This window comes from Cavia porcellus, unplaced genomic scaffold (assembly GCF_034190915.1).
Source record: "Cavia porcellus strain 051 isolate PalLab524CR breed Dunkin Hartley unplaced genomic scaffold, mCavPor4.1 scaffold_25, whole genome shotgun sequence".
NCBI lineage: Eukaryota > Metazoa > Chordata > Mammalia > Rodentia > Caviidae > Cavia > Cavia porcellus.
The window spans coordinates 52,247,338-52,261,162 of record NW_026947508.1 but is presented as its reverse complement, the minus strand read 5'-3'; the positions used below and the strand labels follow the sequence as shown (position 1 = coordinate 52,261,162).

General features: G+C 41.3%; 1 protein-coding gene across 9 annotated transcripts in view; it reads left to right on the top strand.

Annotated features, from left to right (window-relative positions):
* Positions 1 to 13,825, top strand: part of Dab1 (DAB adaptor protein 1) — a 1,082,808-nt gene that overhangs the window by 497,559 nt on the left and 571,424 nt on the right. For all 9 annotated transcript variants that reach the window (XM_063236576.1, XM_063236569.1, XM_063236573.1 and 6 more), the window contains one exon: positions 3,462 to 3,529. The gene's annotated coding sequence lies outside the window, so the exon portion shown is untranslated. The remainder of the gene's footprint in view (positions 1 to 3,461; positions 3,530 to 13,825) is intronic.

Here is a 13,825-nt window from a genome sequence, read left to right as displayed (position 1 = left end):
TGAAAGCCACCTTCTGGTCTCCCCCAACTTCCCCAGTACTCCCATTCTCCTCCTCTGTCTCCTTCCTGTAACAACCCCAGGGGGGGAAAATAGGCATAAGAATAAATAAAGAGCCCAAGGAAAAACTGGCTAATAAGGCTTAGAATAATACTCAGTCTCATTCATAGTTAGACAAATGCATACTAAGCCTCAATGAGATATGTCACATCTATCAGCTTGGAAAAATTTAGATCTGATTGTACTAAATCCTGGCCGTGATGGGGGCTAATAGCAAGTTTCTGTAAATGCTGCCATCACTTTATATAACCAACTTGCCACATATAATAATTTTGAAGATGCACACACCTTCAGCCCAGTGAGCCCACAGAAAAACCTCACAAATATATCCCCTAGGAATGTACAGTGTCCATTCCAGCAATCCTTGAGTATCTGATTTGGAAACCACCCACACGTACATTAACACAAATGATTGAGCCAGAATGTAAGGCTATGATAAAATACCATCTAAATACTAAAATAAAAGAATTTAATTCTATCAATGTGACAAATATTTAAAACATAACATTGGACAAAATAAGCAGGCTTTGTATGGATGCCTACAGTTGAAATACCACTTAAACACGGTTTTAAACAATGCAATATGTGGTGTATATTGTTTATAGGGCAAATATGTATTAAAAACAGAAAAACATCTATGAAAATTTAGGAGAATAGTTATCTTTGTGGAATTGAAAAGGAATTCATGAGTGACTTTGCTTATGTCCACGAAGCTTTATCTTAAAAAGACCTGAAGCAAATATGTAATAGAATGATAATATCTGGCCAGCCTGGGTGGCAGTACATAGGTTTTTGTTATAATTATGTCTATATTCAACTTCATGCTTGAAATATTTAATAAGAAAGTAAATAGGAGAGCACTTCAGTGTGACTATGGGGGAATAAAGTCCAAGCCGTAGCACATCTAGACTGCATGTGACACGGTAATTGTGAGCAGCACGCTGTCTGGAGCCATGGCCCAGGCTCACACTCTCACCCGGTGCCGCCCTTCCTGACAGTTAATGAGAAGAGGTGGCCCGGGCTTGAACCTCAGCTCAGGCACTCATTAAACATTCACAGCCGCATGGCTTTCTTCATCTTCAGGGTGGACACACGAGTAAACAGAGTGGAGACCGGAAAGACAATGGAGAATATTAATGAGGCTTACAACTGGTTCTTCAAAAAGATCAACAAAATCCACACGTGGTAGCTAGATGGACTGAGAAAACAAAAGAGAGGGCTTGATTAAAAAGAAATGAAATAGAAGACCATACTAACAATTTTACAGAAATACAGAAATGATTATAGTGTGTAAAAATAGGACTCCTAAAAGGCAAGTGAAGTGAGATAGATCCGGCACAAAGGAAGAGCAGGCCATGTTTAAGAACTCAAGGTCTGATGTAAAGAAATTAAGTCTGTTTTCTCTCGTTAGTGTGTGCTTACAGTCCGTGGCAATGGCATCCGTCCTGGGGCTCAGTACCGTTAATATCCCGCCTGGACTCTTTTTATTTCCCCTTCTCCCCCCTCCTTCCCTGCTCCTTCCAGCCCTTGGGCCCCTTCCCATTTTCAAATCTCTAGTTCAGGTTTTGTCTTCAACTCTGAAAGCCTGTTTTTAATGTCATGATTTCTCTCCTGTTTTTCACAATAACTATATCAGGTTGGTATTATGATTATCCTGCTTCATTTAGAAGAAAACTTACTAAGCATTATTTAGAGGACAAGTAACTTGCTCAAGAATACCCAACTCGTAATTACAACCAGGTCTTCCTCTGGAGAAATATGACTGTAAATAATATCCTGGCAAATATTTCACCAGCTCTGTGAACACACTAAATTGAATTTCCATAGAACACGTCAATAATCTATCTGATAGCTCTTGTTTTTCCTTGAACTGAGTCAACCAGCCATTGCTGATTGAAACTAATAACCAGCATCTACTTAGTTTATGTATGTATAAACTTACCATATGAAATGACAGAGTTGTAACGGGACATTTCTAGATAAATATTCCTGCCTTCAACAGATTCTTAGCCTTGAATGCATAGAAAGATCACTAGGCCTTGATATCCCATTATGTTGAGGGTTTGTGTTTTGTTTTGTTTTGTTTTGGTTATATAACTGTGGACCCTTTTTCCCTTCTCAGCTTTACTTTCTTGTCTGAAAAATTGCTAGCTGTCTGCCTCCCCCCTTGTTTTATCTTTGGTGAATCCAAATGGAACTTAACTTTCATGGTCACTGATTATTTTGAATGAACAATTTTCCTGATGTTACCTTAGTCAAGTCAGTTTTAGGGATCATGTCCTTTATTTATTCACTCACTCGTTCATTCTGTCCCTTATACAACAAACATTGAGTGACATTTGAGAACTGTGTGCCAGTCTTTGGGTTGGAGTCATAGAGGGCAAAGATCAATAAGGGATGACAACTCCTACAGGAACTCACCATGAGAGGGAAGCAGAGATGGAAGTGAGTGATTCCGTACAGAGTGTGACCTTTGTAGTGGGGTATTACTGTGGAATCATGGAATAGGGAGTCCCTAGCTAAATAGGGGTTTAGGGGAGCAACATAGAAATTGTGACATTGAGACTGAAACTTATTTATTTCTGTCTTTAAAGATGTATTACATTTTAGAAACTTCAGAAAACATAAGAAATAGGAAAACAACCTATAATCATCCTTCAAAGATACCCAGTTATCATGTTATAAAGACACCAGTGTTATTTTCTGAGATCAACTTCCACATGGATGACCTCAAGCTTTGTCAATAATTTTGTGATAATGCACAAAATACATTTCCCACATGTTGAAAATTTTAAAGATATTTTCACGTGGATAGCATTATTCTATGCAGAAAACTAACATTCACTTTATCAATTCTCTACTGTTTGTTTCCCTTTTATAAATAACACTATAATGAGTATCTCTGTATATAAATGCTGGTCTACATTTACAATTGTTTCTTTAACAAGAAACCCAGAAGGTGAATTATGGATTAAAGGATCTGATCAGTTTTAAGACTCTTGACATTTTCTCCAGTGCCTACTTCTTTCCTGATCACAAGGCAAGAGCTCAAGCCTTTAAGAGAACAAGATAAATTACAAATATGTATTTTTCTGTGTATAAGCATGCGTATTATGTACAAATGTGCAACAGAAACACACACAACACACACACACACACACACACACACACACACACACACACACAGTGACTCTTTCCTAAGAGGCACTGTATGACTGCCTCTTGCCTAACACAATGAACCATATTTCTTGGTACTTTTCATCAGTGGCAGTTTTCTTTTATCCACTCCTGTAATCCCAGGGTCTGAGCTATATTAGGAAGCTTGAATAAAAGAGAAAGAAACAAAACAAGACCATGAAATAATTAATGTTTGCCTTTTAATATCATTTTCTGTTCATTTTCAGCATTCAGGAAGAGATGAAGTGTGGCTCTAAGTCTTCATGATTGAAGAACTCTTTTGTCCAACATAAAGGTAAATATTTGAGTCTGGCTGAGTCTTGCTCGTGCAGGACAAATCTTTTTGGGAAAATTGCTCACAAATGGCTATTGCTTCTCCTGATGGGGTGGCTTTCATGCTTTGAGTTTCACTTTAAAATACAGTAGAGGGTTCACAGACCCATTGAGAATTGGTGCTTAGTGTGGCTTCTCTCTGTTCTACAATGCATTTGTGGTTGAAAAGGCAATATTGATTCTCTTTCTTCCTTTCTTTAAGCACCTAGTGAATGTCGTTAGGACTCTTAAGTTTTCCTGTCTGGATTTTAACCTCTTCTAACAGATTGTCTCAGATTGGTTTGATTTTAGAAACAATGATGTTGGCTTTGTTTTCTCAAATGCCTGTCTTTTAAGTGTATTTACCAGTAAAAGAAACCATTCAGAATTGTGGAAAAGAAAGTCAAACCATGCATAAGACAAATGTTTCTACATAAGAAGCAGACCTGGAGATTTATGAGCTAAAGAGACGAGGGCTATAATTTCAAAGTCCTAAACTTTTAAATGATGGTAGCACTGAATTATGTACTTTTATACAGAAGCCAGGAAGGCACAATTGAAAATGCCTATTCTTTTGACAAATTACAAGCATTCATTCCAATATCTATTTCTTGTTTACTGGGAATAATGCTGAATGAATCACAGACTGGTGGATGGATGTTCCTTCCCACACTTTTAATTAGCAACACTGCCTATTAGGAGGAACAGAGTGTTGTTTTTCAGCCATAGATTACCCCTAACCCCCCTGAAATGGAATAGAAATCTTATTCTCCACAAGGTAATATTCATCTCTTCCCCCAGCCAGACAAGCATAGCAAATTAAACAATGGTCCGTTAAAAAGCTCAGATAATGTATTTATCATTTCCAGTTTATGTGAGTTTGCAAGGCAAATACGAGTGGGAGCTATTTGTTATGGGACCTTGGGGAGCAAGGGGCTGCAGAAGGAGCCGCGAGGCTGGGGATCTGAGACCTGTGAAAATTCATTAAAGATATGAGGCACTATTGGAGACAGAGGAAATTAATTGCTCTGAAGGACTCAAATGTCACCGCTCATTTAAGTGACCTGGCGAGGAAGCTGGGCACCCCCTTTCTTGAGAGTTCTGTAGAGGGGGAGGGAGGGAGCCAGGATTCCTTTGCTGTCAAATTTTGCATTTCCTCAGTGACTTATTGACACGTTCAGCTGACTCGAGCCCCAGCCTCCTCTAATGAGTAGAGTCAGATGAGAAATGCGGGTTGGAGTGGGTGAACCCTGGCCCTGCAGACTGGTCAGGTTATTCAGATGAGCGCACCAGCCATGTAAGTAGCTGCCAGACAGAGAAGAAACCTGTAATTGACCACATTGGAGAGAGAAGGCTGGTCATTTTAGGCAGCACTGAATTCGGTCTTTTATTAGTGCTTTTCCATCCTCAAAGCTATTCTCGGAGGTGGAGTGAATTTGGAAAGACAAATTAAGGTTTTCTACCTAAGGAGAACTGGGGAGCAGTAGCTTCCAAGAACAGTCATCTTTTCTAGATTGCCTGTCTAATAAATCTCGTACATGCATTCAGCCTCCAGACAGAGGTTGAAAATATATAGATATGGGATGACTTCATAGTTTAAAGTCAGAAACCCCAGAGTAATGGAGAAAAAAGCTTTCCCAGATGTGTGCCGCCACTAGACTCAGGGGTCCTGGGGTTTCTTCTGAACCTGACAACAAAGCAGCTTGGAGACCTCGCATAGCCCCAGCTCCGTTGGACACTCAACACACGAGAACGATAGTGTCTGTCTTACGTGACTGTGAATACCAGTGTGGCCAGAGCAGCCTTGAAATGGGCACGTATCAGAGAGGTGTGTGGTATCTTCATCTGCACCTATTATGTTCTGTTTTAATCTGTATACAGTATTCTGTTTCCATGCCTTCTTTATAGCATAGAGGTAACTTTCTTATAAACCCTGCAGAGCTTCCTAGATCCTTTTTCACTCAGATTTCCTTTATTTACATTTTCGTTTTTCCTCTTATTTCTTATATAATCATACATTCTCTAACTTAAAAGGAAAAAGGAAACTCTAGGTGCTAAGAGGTTCAACTGTAAGAATCTAGAGACCAGAAGCACTTGGGAATTCCCCACAGCTGTTCCTGTTAGTACTGGTGATGGGATTGTTTTCCAAAACTGAATGTCTTGGATTCTGACCTCGGCTCTAACTCATAGCAGCCTTCTTACAGCGATCAAACCAATCTTGTTGAGCTTCAGTTTTCACATCAATAAAGTTAAGGGGCTAATACTTTTCCTGCAGGATCTTGTAAGAATTAAATAATCCACCGGAAGAGTTCTGGCATATTATATTCCAAATGTATGTTAGCTTATAATAATACCTACATCACTTATAAATTTTTAAAATACAAAAGGTAGATGTTTTAGTCTTTGGCAACAAGGAAGAAAGAAGCTGGGGAGATATTTTCTGCCTGTAACTGACCTTAAAAATGGAGACCCCTGGGAACACAGGCACTGACGGTGGCTGAATCTGTGGGTGCACAAAAAGCACTCCTGGCAGAGGGGCTGGGTGCTGAACGACTAGGCCTACAGATTTCTGAGCTTCCACTCACCCCACGGAGAACATCTAGGTCAGCCCTCTCCCTGCTACAGTATCACTCCTAGATAGTGTGGGAGCTTTGGGATGTGCCAGCTTGGCTAGTTTGAATTGCATTACCCACAGTTCAGTTTCTTTTATGTTCCCAGTTAGGTGGACCACGGAGAATCTTAGGAGATGTGGAGGACAGAAAGGAAACAGCAGCCGATTTGCCTCTCGTCTGCTGTGCTGACGTGCAGACTGAGTGACGAGAGCTGCAACCGCTCTTCATTCCTGCACTTCCTCAGCATCTTCGTCTCCTTGTGCAGATGGCTGCTTGCGAGTATGCAGGGAGTTAGTCTGAGTCCCACCACTGTAACATGGCAGGTTTCTTTCTCTTTGGGGGCAGGAGGATGCGAAGAATTGAACTCCGGACCTCATGCTTGCTATATAAGTGTTGTATCACTGAGCTGTATCTCTGTCCCTGCACCACTAAGCATTTTGGGTGGTCATCTTTTTACCATGGTGTGTAATTCTAGAAGTTCCTGCCCAGGACCCGTGGCCCTGCTGGGGCTGTGGTGCAGCAGCAATCATGTTGGGAACCCCTGGTGGAGAAAAAACACTCATCATGGCCAGGGAGTAAGACAGGAAGAAGACATGGGTCCCACAATGGCCTTTGAAGCCAACTCCCCAGTGACCTAAAGACCTCCCAAGAAGCCCCTCCTCTTAAGGGCTCCTCGCCCTCCCTCCCAATATCCCATGGGCACCCAGGCTCTGACACAGGCCTGTGGGCGACATTCAAGATCAAACCCAAACACTATGCTTTATATTGCAACAACACCTGGACTTCTACCAGTTACCTGCATTGCTAGCTGGGAAGCAGTTGAAACCAAGATTCCAGTTTGCATAGGGTTTCAGCTCACACTTGAGGGTTCCAGCATACTTCTGATCGCTGCATGTATATCCGTCATCCCTGCCTAATGGGCTGCTTAGCAGACTCCAACTGAAACACCAGACAAGAGACAACAGACTGTTTAACCAACTCCTACAACCGCATAAAGCCGAATTCCTTCAGTAAACATTACGTGTGTATTATTAAGTATATAGGTGCACAAATGCACAGTATAAATTATTTATTTATTTATTAAAGGGACAAAATCAACTGATCACTAAGAGTTTGCGTGTGAGTGTATGTGTGTGAGCGAATGTGTATGTGTATATCTATTCACACACGTATGCACACGATGCTTTTTCTGCTCCTCTGAACCAGACTCTTCTCCACCCTCTGGCCTCTCATAGCCTCCCACTGTCATGGACTCCCCTGCTTAAGGTTCATTCTCCTCATTTCTCCCTACTTTGAGCTTCAAGGATCAGGTTCTTAATAAATAAACATGACCAAGCAAGAGAGATTCTTCTAGCCCCTCCGTTTCCCCAGAACTGCCTTCTCTTCAACCGTTCTGTGCCTTAATAAGACAACACTTTCATTCTCAGTGTTCCCAGGTACGAGGTAATATATTAGGAGTAGAGGGAGTTGCAGAATTAGACTTAGACCAACGTCTTGAAGTGTTTCCTCTGCATTCTGTTCTAGAGGTTTTAGAATTTCAGGTCTTAGGTTTAAGTCTTTAATCCATTTTGAATCGATGTGTGTAGACAGTGAGAGATGAGTGTTTGGCTTCTGTTTTCTGCATGTAGATATCCACTTCTCTGAGCACCACTTATTGAAAAGATGGGCTTTCTCCTTAATGTCTCCTTTATTTGGTGCCTTTGCAGCAAGTCAGTTGTCTGTAAGGCTGTGGATTTCCTTTCTGTATTCTCTATTCTGCTCCATTGGCTTATTTGCCTATTTTGCATTGATCCTACGCTTTTTTTTTTTTTTTTTTTTGCCATGGCTTCATAGTACATTTTGAAGTCAGATAAAGTGAAGAGTACTTAGCTTTTTAATAAAATAAATATCTTGAAATAATAAAACCTAATTTCCTATACTAGTTAGGGTGAACCATAGTAACACTTTTCCTAATTTTTTTCTTTAAAACATTGAAGCAATTGAGTGTGTAGTGGTTTCTTTTGAATCAATATATTACTTGCAAATACAAAATAATGCAAAACTGACCAAAAGGAAAATACCAAGCTCTAAAAGAATGACTTCTCAGGGCTGGAGATGTAGCTCAGTGGCATAAGTGCCTGCCTGGCAACACAAGGTCCTGAGTTCAATTCCTGGTTTAAAAAAGAATGGCTTGTCTTACTGATACTAATTCTATTCACAATAGTTTCAAAAAAATTTAATACCTAGGAATGACCTTAACTAAGGAGGTGAAAGAGACTGTAGAGCACATAAGAAAATGCTAAAACATGCCCTTATCCTGGTAGGGCAGAACTAATATATTTTAAATGGTCATACTACCAAAAGTGATCTATAGATTTAATGCAATGCCTGTTAAAATAACAACTACATTCTTCACTGAGCTAGGAAAAAAATCTCACAATACATATGGAATCAGAAGAAACCTGGAATAGCCAAGGCCATGCTGAGCAAAAGAAGCAAAGCAGGAGGCACCGCAATTCCAGATTTCAAATTATACCACAAAGCTATGGTAATAAAAACAGTATGGTAATAATACCAAAGTAGAATGTAGACAATGGACCAGAACAAAAGATACAGAATCAACCCCATGAACCTCCCCTGGTTTTTATGAGTGGGGCCAAAATCATAAGCTTGAAAGTAGATTCATATCTCTTATCCTGTACTAAAATCAAATTTAAATGGATCAAAGACTTAGATATGAAAACAAAAACATTAAAACTGTTGAAAGACAACATAGGGAAAATCTTTGAAGCCATAGGCATAGGCAAGGACTTCCTGATCATAACTCTAATAGCAAAGAAAATAAAACCAAGAATTAATAAATGGAATTTTATCAAATTACAAAGCTTCTTCACTGGAAAGAAAACAATCAACAGAGTGAAAATAATTGCCAACTACTGTTCTGATAGAAGGTTGACATCTAAACTATGCAAAGAACTTTCAAAATTAATCCCCCAAACAAGTGACTCAATCAAAAATAAGCAAATGAACTGATTTGACACTTCTCAAAAGAAGTGCAAATGACCACTAAATACTTGATAACAAAATATTCCTCATTTTTAGCCACTAGGGTAAGACATATCAAAAACAAGTCTGAAATTTCATCTCTCTCTACAAAGAATGGCTATCACCAAGGCCAAATCAACAAATACAGGCAAGGCTGTGGGGAGAAAGGAGCCTTTCTACACTGAGATGAGAATGTGAACTAGCACAACCACTGCACACATCAGTATGGAGATTACTCAAAAAGCTAAAACTAGAAATTCCATTTGACCCAACCATACCCCTCCTGGGTACATTTGCAAAACCTTTAAAGACATTATACTACAGTGATACATGCAATTCTTGTTTATAGTGGCTAAGCTCTGGAAGCAGTGTATGTGTCCATTAACAGATGAGTGGATAAAGGAAATACAGTACAAACCATAGTGGAATCCTGTCCAGACATAAACAAAATGAAGCCATGCCATTCACAGGAAAAGGGATCAAATCTGAGAACGTAAGCTTAAATGAAACAAGTCAGCTGCAGACAGTTGCTATCACAGAGTTTCTCATAGGGAAACCTTAAATATAAGCAGGCAGTTTAACAAATGAGAATGACACAAAATAAAAAGACAGACTTGTTAGAGATGAGAAGGGGGACTAGGAGAAGGGGAAGACAGAAGAGAAGGTCAAAACCATGAAGATGTGTTATATCCATAAACCAGTCCCCCAAAACAAATACGATGATGATGTTTTGTAAACATACACTAATAAAATAATTCCTCTTGTGCTAATCAACTTGCAACTAACACAAAAGCAAGCACAAAGAAGACATGGCAGAACACAAGCTACTCTAAAGTAACTACAATTAAGGAGCAAAAGCTATAATAAACAGACTTAAAAAAGTGATAGAACCCAGTAACCAAATTAAGTGTGTACCAATGCAGTCGTTTCTGAATGAGTAATAGAGATATCCACTCCAAAGAGGAGCTCTGTCCCATCACACAGAAAGACTTCTTGTGAGTAGAGGTGATTCTGAGATCCCTAATAGTGAGTTGCATGAACCTGCTTAGAAAAATGCCTATAATTGGTCAGCATTTGGTTCCTCCATCAAGATGTGGTTACGAAGTCATGGTTGAAATCGTATTTGTGACCAAAGCTCATCCTGCTTTCTTACACACATTTATCACTGAGTGACAGTGAAAGTTGAAGAAATCGCCAACTTGCCCCTCGCACAGCTGTCTGGCTCACGGTGGATCATCAGGAAATGCTTGCTGGGTAGGTGCAAGATTTGTGGATGCCAAGGAGTCCTAGGAAAAGACTAGCAGTGTCAGTGGACATCATGACAGCAACTGGGACAAGGCCAGGAGAACGACTCGCTACTAAAGATTTAACATGCTGATGTTCATAAAGCCTCACCTGCCAAAGGTTTCCTACACCAAATGAATGAAGTGACAGAATACAGTTAAATTGGCAGAATGACCAAGGGCTGCCTGTGTGTGAGGAGCGCAATGCTACTTCCAAGCAGCCAGTGAACTTGCAATGCGAGGATTTTTATTTTTTGTGCTAGGGAAGAAAATGGATTTGATCCAAGAGACACCAAGGGTTGATAAGACAAGTTTGGAGTTGAGGGAGGAAGTGATATATAAGAAGTTTGGACCAAGAAGGTAAAGCAAAGAACCAGAATGCAGGCAAGCCCAGAGTCAAGGAGCCTCTTATGTCAGCTGTGTGCCAGGAAACATGATGAGACACTCAGAGAATCTGCTCAGTATGGCCCCCAGCGCTCAGGACAAGTGGCCTCAGTCAAGGAGCTCCAGAGTCAGCTTCTGGCAGGCGAAGAACCCCAGCAGCCTCCTGTGCTGAAAGTCTGCAACCCTGGGGGGACAGGCAGATTCCTTATTAAAACACTTAAGATATTACATTTGGCCTTCATTTGTGTGTGGTGGGGAGGGGATCCCGCCTCTGTGCATGCCACAAAATACAGATTAAAATATTGGGAAAATGTGCCTATTCTGAGAACATGCAGTCTTTTCTGCCTTTATCCCCTACACAATCCCATGTAACAGCTGTTTAGGTAGGTAGTGTTTACATTGTCGCAGGCATTGTAAGTAAGCTAGAGGTGATTTAAAGTACATATGGGGATTGCATAGGTTATATGCAAATGCTGGGCCATTTTCTATAAAGACTTGAGCATTCCCAGATCTGGGAACCTTAGGGTGGGGCATGGAACCAGCCCTCTGTGGATACCAAAGGACGGCTGCACGGTATTCATCTGCGATTTTCTCTCACTTTTTATATTCTCTTTTGGAACATGGTTGGGGGGCTTTGGGGACTTCTTCTTTATGAATCTTTATTTGCAATACCTACCTCAGAGAAATAAAAAAATAAGTAAATAAACTCACTGAGTATCTTATATACTAGAAATGACAGACTTTTCCCCAAACACATAAGGAAGCTGATATTATCCACATTTATAAGGAGAGGATCAAAGAGTTAAAGCAGAAACTCACACACTTGGCGACTGAAAGTAGCTTCAGTCAGACCCATCTGGGTGAAGTGTGTTGATCTGTCCACTCTGCCCTTCAGCCTCACCGCTTGTAATTGAGCAGGTGCTCTCCAGAGATTTCTTGGAAGGAAAGAAGGGAGAGAAGATGGACAGTGAAAGTGCAAAGGGAAAGGTTTGAATCCAAGTGGCAAGGTTGCTCAGATTCTCTTAGGAACAGACAGTAGACAGGCAATTCAGACACAAGTTTTATTCAGAGATTATGCTGGATGGACTTAAAAGAGAGCCTTACAGCAGAGTTTTTCTAATGAATGATGGAATTCACCCACAGGGAAGCCATGAGCTTAGCGGAAGTCAAGAATAAGGAGAGAGGAAAGGACAGAAACCTGGGTAAAGCCTCCTCCCCCCAGTCCTCAGTCTGTGCATCCTCCTTACAGCACCCTTAGAGGAAATGCTTATCATGTTGTGAGACAAAATGTGTTTTAAGAAATCAAAACCATTTCCACATAGTGAGCTTGAGTGTGAGTCACCAGGATTAAAACATGTATGTACCAAAAACTGTCAGGGTGTCCAGTTTCCTGCAAGATCATTCTTCCAAGACAAGTTTCTATGGGAAATTTGTTTGACGGCAGCTGTTGTTTAAGCCAAGCATGTGTTTTTCTGTAAGCAACTTCAAGGGAAATAAAAAGACCATCCAGAGCTTGCTTGCCCCTAAATTCTTCACCTGCCTGTGTTTCCCATGTGGTCCTAACATGGCTTTAATGCTGGTGTCTTTACCTATCAGTATATCTTAGCTAGGACTCCAGTGTGAGGTGTCCCACTGAAGCTAATGCTCCCAGATGGATCACAAATGAGGTTCAATAAAATGTAGTCATTCTTCTCCTTTAGGCAGTCCTTACCGCTGGACTCAGAGTTGTCGCATCCTAAACATGGATTGATCAGAGCCAGGGAACAGGCTCTGAGGTGGTACCAGAGGCTAGGAAGTGGATAGATGGCCTTACTTGGGAACTAAAACCCAACCGAAGACTCCCTTGGCAACTGTTGACAGTGTGGGCTTGATCACTTGGGTGGTCCTGCTTGTCATTCATTTAACCTCAACCCTGCCACTTGCAAACACGGGGCTAAAGGCTATTATGAGGAGTAAGAGGTACCATATATGTAGAACTGTATGGCAAAATATAAACAGTTACAAATCACAAGTTAGCATAATATGGTATCACTACAAGTGTATTACATGTTGGAATCCTTCCTTGCCTTTGGAATGTGTAAAAAGCTTAATGAAATCAAGCCGTTATAGAACTCAGAAGATTCTTAGTGTCCTACATCCTTTCGACAGGTGAGGGACTTGAGTCCTATGTCAGGTGGTAACCACTGTGCACATTCAGTGAAGGGCTCAGAGCTGGGCCTGGAGAGCACACAGCCTGTCTCTCCATTCTTCCACCAAGAGGCATCTGCACACTGCCTGTTGTGGCCCTGGGTGGCAGTTCTCCACTGAGAGATGAGCATTCTCATAAAGGACACTTTGTGCACTGTATTTAGGGGGCTTTGTTTTAGCTGTGGTAGGAGAATGCTTGCTGCATGCTATCGGAGGATGACCTGCCTGGTGGAATTTCTGTGCACTGTCCTTCTGACACTGAAGAGTGCTGACCTACCCGGGGATTCGCTTTCTGAAGTTGATTCCCACATTTCCTTCCTTTTCTGGTACATTATCCTGCACTCTCCCTGAGGACAGAGACTCTGTCTGTCACTCCTTTCACATCGATCCTCAGTGCTCTGCCCAGTACCAGGCTCCCGGCACTCACTCAGGAGACGCTTGTTGTATGAAATAAGGACATTGTTTCAGTTCAGACTCACATTGTGTTTCTGAAGAGCCTCCGCCCTCGTAGCTTCCAAATCCTTTGTTGTGACTTAGGGTTATGGCCTCCTGCTCTCATGGGTGGGGCTTTCAGGGTAGCTGGATCTGGGATGTGTGGATCTGGGGGAGGGTGTGTGATGACTAACTCAGTGTACGGGTTCCTGTAGGTAATGGGAAGGCAACAGCCTGGGTGTGGGTGGCAGCACTCCAAAGCCTTGTTACCTGGGTGAGATAAAAGGGCAAGGGAGCCTGGCTGCTTCCTGCCTGCCCTCCAGTGGACCGTTTGTCCCCTGAGATGCCCCTCTGCCA